At 50.3% G+C, this 5,911-nt stretch overlaps 1 long non-coding RNA gene across 1 annotated transcript; it reads right to left on the reverse strand.

The window, feature by feature from the left end:
- Positions 1-2,419: 2,419 nt before the first annotated feature.
- Positions 2,420-5,583, reverse strand: LOC145046018 (uncharacterized). Its single transcript, XR_013681935.1, has 3 exons — positions 5,200-5,583; positions 4,249-4,311; positions 2,420-2,551 (listed from the first exon to the last, which is right to left on the reverse strand). It is a non-coding gene; the product is annotated as an uncharacterized LOC145046018 (long non-coding RNA).
- Positions 5,584-5,911: the final 328 nt, after the last annotated feature.

The following is a 5,911-nucleotide window of genomic DNA, read 5'->3' on the forward strand; positions in this document are numbered from 1 at the left end:
TTCGGAACCTCCCATCTCATCACGGCCTCGACCTTGGCCAGATCGACCAGAATCCCGTTCTGGTTGACGAGGTGCCCCAGAAATTGCACCTCGCGCAACCAAAACTCACACTTGGAGAACTTGGCACACAAGCTCTCCCTCCTCAGGGTCTCTAACACCTCTCTCAAATGCTCCTCATGTTCCTCCCGGGTCTTGGAATAAACCAAGATATCATCGATAAAGACTATCACAGACCGGTCCAGCATCGGTCTGCATACACGGTTCATGAAGTCCATGAACGCGGCAGGAGCATTGGTGAGCCCAAACGGCATCACCACAAACTCGTAATGGCCATAGCGCGTCCGAAACGCGGTCTTCTGCATATCCTCCTCCCTGACCCTCATCTGATGATAACCCGAACGCAAATCAATCTTGGAGAACCAAGATGCGCCCTGAAGCTGGTCAAAGAGGTCATCAATCCTCGGAAGCGGGTAACGGTTCTTCACCGTTACCTTGTTCAGCTCCCGATAATCTATACACATCCGATGCGACCCATCCTTCTTCTTCACAAACAGAATCGGGGCTCCCCAGGGCGAACTGCTCGGCCGAATAAATCCCTTGTCCAGCAGCTCCTGCAGCTGCGTAGACAACTCCTGCATCTCGGGAGGAGCCAACCGATAAGGTGCTTTAGCTATCGGAGCCGCACCGGGAATGAGGTCAATCCTGAACTCCACCTGTCGCTCCGGAGGTATCCCAGGTAGTTCCTCCGGAAAAACATCAGCAAAATCTCGAACCACCGGGACCTCGCTCACGGTCGCCTTACCCGCCTCCCGGGTGTCCATCACGTACGCGACATAACCCGCGCATCCCTGCTGAAGGTAGCGCCTAGCCCTCGCTGCTGAACATACAGTGGGTCCACACTGCGGCCGCTCTCCATGAATCACTAACTCTCCCCCGCTTGGGTTCTTGACTCGCACTAGCTGCTGTGCGCAATCTATCACTGCCCCATTAGGGCTCAACCAATCCATACCAATAATCACCTTGTTCCCACGCAATGGAATGGGAACCAAGTCTACCAGGTAACACTCCTCAAACAGCCGCAGGACACAATCTCGAAACACCAACGATGCTCGCACCGATCGATCATCGGCAATCTCTACCTCTAACGGGCAATCTAACTCGCCTGAAGTCTCATGAAATCTCTTGCTAAGAGTAAGAGAAACGAACGATCGGGATGCACCCGAGTCGAACAATACCTGAACCGGGATGCCGTTCACATGGAACGATCCTAATACACATGTATACACACGGAGCACATATCAATATCATAACAACGTAAAATAAAAGATAGAAGGAAGGAATCATACCCGTCACCACATCGGGCGCGGCGCGTGCCTCCTCGGCAGTCAACTGAAATGCCCGACTCCTCACCACTAGAGTCTCTGCCTTGCCCTGACGGCCATCCGTGATCCGCAGGGTCGCTGGAGCTGGCGCCTTCACTGGCGCTGAAGCTGTCAACATGGGGCAATTGGCCTTCTTGTGGCCCCTCTGGTTGCAGTGGAAACACAGCAACTCAGATGTCTGAATAACGGTCGCAGGAGCAGTGCAATCCCTGCTGATATGCCCAAACTTGCCGCACTTGTAGCAGCCTGACGATCCCATCCTGCACGCCCCCTCGTGCGGCCTGCCGCACCTCCTGCAGCGGCTCGGTCCCGACTGGCCTTTCGACCTCCCATCTGGTCCCTTGGGCTTCTTCCCCGAAGCCCCCGATGCCTGACCATCCTCAAGTTTCCGTTTCCGGATGTGCTCCAAATCTATCTCTCTCTCCCTAGCCCTGGCAATCATGGAGTCCAAGGTAGGGCAAGCCGAAAAGCTAACATGCTCCCGAATGTCAGCTCGTAGCATATCATGGTAACGAGCCCTCCTCATATCCTCGTCACCTGCATACTGGGGCACCAATAAAGCCCTCTCCCGAAACTTGGCGGTGATCTCCGCCACGGTCTCTGTCGTCTGCCTCATGTCTAAGAACTCCCTGGCCAGCTGCTGAAGCTCGACCGCTGGCGCAAACTCTGCCCTGAACCTAGCCACAAAGTCCGACCAGGTCATTGCCTCGATAGCCGAGGCTCCCAACGAGTCACCCACTGACTCCCACCAATCTCGGGCCCGGTCCCGTAAACACCCTGCTGCGTACCTCACCTTCGACCCCTCGGGGCAGAAGCTGATCAACTGGGCGGACTCGATATCCGCAATCCACCGCCTGGCAACAATGGGGTCCTTCACCCCATGGAAATCCGGTGCACCACTGCCCCTGAAGTCCTTGAAGGACAGTGTGCGAGATCCTGACTGGCTAGAGGCCAAGTCGCTCCTGAATGCCCGTAGGCGATCCTCCATCATCTCCACGATCCCTTCCTTGATCGACCCAAAGATGATGGGGGTCGACTCAAGGATGCCCCTAGTGATCTCCGACGTGATGAACTCACGTAGCCTCTCCTCAATCGGCTCGGTGCCAGATCCCGAACCTGACCCCTCTCCTGACCCGCCATCTGTCGGTCTCGGTCGAAGTACCACCATTCTGCAAAACATCAATAATAATCATTAGTGGTACTGCTACTTTCTGAGGGATCTCAACTACTTACAGGTTCCTTGGTCTCGCCTTGGCCTTCCTCGGCTCGGGTACGGATCCTCTGCTTTCAGTAGTACGGGCCCATACTACCTTCCACATCTATCCGTACCTTCTCCGAGGAATTCCTCGACTCCACCAACTCCCCTCTACTACTGCTACTCTCTGTTATTCTCATCCTAGGCTTGCCCCAGGGAAAACTCAAGTTCAATACCACTGGTCCTCAGCTGCTGTAGGTCTCCTCATAATGCCAGTTAGCCACTACCTAAACACCATCACATGTGATGAGGATTAGATAATCCTTCAAGTAAAAGATCCGTCCCTACAACGGTTGGACTCAAACAAGAGCTGCGCAATAGGGCCAGTTCCAACACTTTGGGATTATTCAACCCTGATTACATGTGGTGTGACGTGTTTACCTAATGGCTCACTCCCATTACTCGGAATCCCACCAAGCACGAAGCAAGCAGCATTCGGATAAGGAAAAACAGACTCAAGCCAAAACTGTTCTTAGAACAAGAAACGACACTTAACATAGGATGCTAAGCGCATACTATCAGGCATAACCTAAACAGGCTATCCTACTGCTGTCTACTCAATTCTAGCATGCAATATTCAATAAGCTGTAGCAAATAAACAGGCACATAAGGCATCACTCCTAGATCCTTAGCCTATTCTAGCATGCAATATTCATAAAGCTGATAAACATAACATAAACTTGTATGGGTACTATGGGGAATACTTACTTGAGCTCGGCCGGTCGCGCACGTCACACACTTTACTCTTTCTCGTGATTTTTTTTTTCCGGGTTTCAAAGAACAATTTCTTTTGGAAAAATCTTTCAATCCCTCGATTTGAGTCCAAACACTCCCGAAGGCGTGTCCGAATCCCTCAAACCAGGGCTCTGATACCAACTTGTAACGACCCAATTTTTACGTCCGAAAATTTCATTTTTAAGATATTACTTTAGAAAACATTAATAAATAAAAACATTGTTTGTTCACACCATAACACTTTGCAACCATGTTCTCAAAAGCCAAACCGTACATTCCATCAAAATATCAGAGTACAATCCCAGTAAATCTCATAAATGCGGAACCCGAAGAGTGTGTGTATGACGTGCCGCTACCGCGCCGGCTCCTTCCCCTTCGATGCAGAGGTACCTGAAAACAAAACTGTAAATGTAAGCACAAAGCTTAGTGAGTTCCCCCAACGTACCGCATACCATACAAACACATAACATACATACTGCCAGGCTATTCTGGGGTGCCTGACTACCCGGTACGGCCATTCTGGGGTGCCGACCTACCCATGTCAAGCCATTATGGGGTGCTGACCTACCCATCGGTCCTAACAACCGATCCTCGGGGACTATTTCACCCCCCCTACTACTATGATCACATATAACGTAACAAGCCAGCATGCATACATATCATCACATACTGTCAGACGTATCTGGGGTGTCAGACTACCCTTCGGTCCTAACAACCAACTCTACTACTATCACATACAATATATCATGCTAGCATATAACATGTCAGGTAATAGCAAACTTAGATGATATCACAAAGACAATCATCTATCACACATCTCCTACTGGTGGGTCGGCATTGTGGCCTTAGACCCACTGCTACTGGAAGGTAACTCACCTCAAAGTAGCTGCTGAACTGATCGGGAACTAACTGGCTGCTGCTGCTCCGGGGGTCCTCCGGCTGCAATTTCCACAACATACTCAATCAAACACTGCTAACTGTCCTTTAGGTAAAATGACCATTTTACCCCTGGATTAGCTCTCAACCAAAACTGGAGTCAATTTTTCAGTTGACCCGACTCGCCGAGTGGATCACCACTCGCCGAGTCCCTAGCAAACCGATGTCCTGGGTCCCTGGTTCTACTCGTCGAGTCGGGCTATGACTCGACGAGTTCACCTTCTAACTGTCATTCAACACCTTCATCCTACTCGCCGAGTTGTATGAACAACTCGTCGAGTTCATCTTCATCCGATGAACACTTTATGCTAAGACTCGCCGAGTTGTATGAACAACTCGCCGAGTCTGTTCTTGAGCTATGAAGATTGCCTTGGACTCGCCGAGTCAGGGCATTGACTCGCCGAGTCCTAACATGGGTGAGTTCAGCTCCCAACTCACCGAGTCACCCCCCGTGACTCAAGGCACAACTCGACACATGAAGAAGGGACCAAATCGGTGACTCGCGACCAGACTCGCCGAGTCACCTATGCGACTCGCCGAGTCGCCGCCATGCACTCCTTAAATATACCGATTTGCTCGGTTCCAGTCCATGCCATTCATAGATCTGGACTTCTAGGACACGAATCACACATAAAGTTTCCAACTTTACGTGTGGATATTCACCAATATGGATTATAAGGCTCAAAATGTCTCAAAATGGTAGATCTAGGGCTAACAAGCCTCATGGGGCCAAAAAGCTAACAGATCTGAGCTCCTGGAGCTCAATCTTGCATAGATCCAAAGGCCCAACGCCTTATTACGACATATAATGCACATGCAAACTTGGGGCATTGACCAAGAAGGACCCAAATGAAGTTTTAAGCATAGAATCAAGGGGGAAACGGGTTATACCTCAAAGGAAATGTTGAAATGACACAAGGATGGCTGATCTCCTTCTCCTCTTCTTGATCTACTCCTCTTACTCTTCAAAACCTTCAAGAACACACCAAGAACACCTCAAACTCTCAAGGAAACAAGGGAAAACGATGTAGGGGGAGTTCTGGGGGTGAATGGGGACGAGTTGGGGCGGAATGAGAGTTTAAATAGGGTGCAAACCCTTGAAACTTAGGGTTTCATCCCGCAGCGGTGACTCGCCGAGTCCAGGATATGGACTCGTCGAGTCGCCTACTTAAAACGTGTCCTGAGTCTCGTCCCTACTCGGCGAGTCGGACCCTATGACTCGCCGAGTCTAAGGCTAAATTAGGGCAATGCTCAAATAAAATTCACATACCGGAAACCAGGTGCTACAAATAAAGGTGGGTTGCACCTGATCCTACATCGGCTTGGAAGGTGAACGAAACATCTACTTATAAGGGGTGTGGATACCTTCCCTATCACAACGCGTTTTAAAGCCGTGAGGGCAGCAGATCCCATAAAAACTCTGCAGTTAAGCGTGCTCGGGCGGGAGTAGTACCGGGATGGGTGACCCCCTGGGAAGTCCTCGTGCCGAGTGGCCCAATGCGGACAATATTGTGATACGTGCCAGAGGGGGGTGTTACAATCATATTGTAATTTCTTTTGAAACAAGTACTTTCTACAATGTAAACTTTCAAATTATATATAT

The sequence above is a fragment of the Lactuca saligna genome, chromosome 5 (genome assembly GCF_052625555.1).
Source record: "Lactuca saligna cultivar CGN05327 chromosome 5, ASM5262555v1, whole genome shotgun sequence".
NCBI classification, from domain to species: domain Eukaryota; kingdom Viridiplantae; phylum Streptophyta; class Magnoliopsida; order Asterales; family Asteraceae; genus Lactuca; species Lactuca saligna.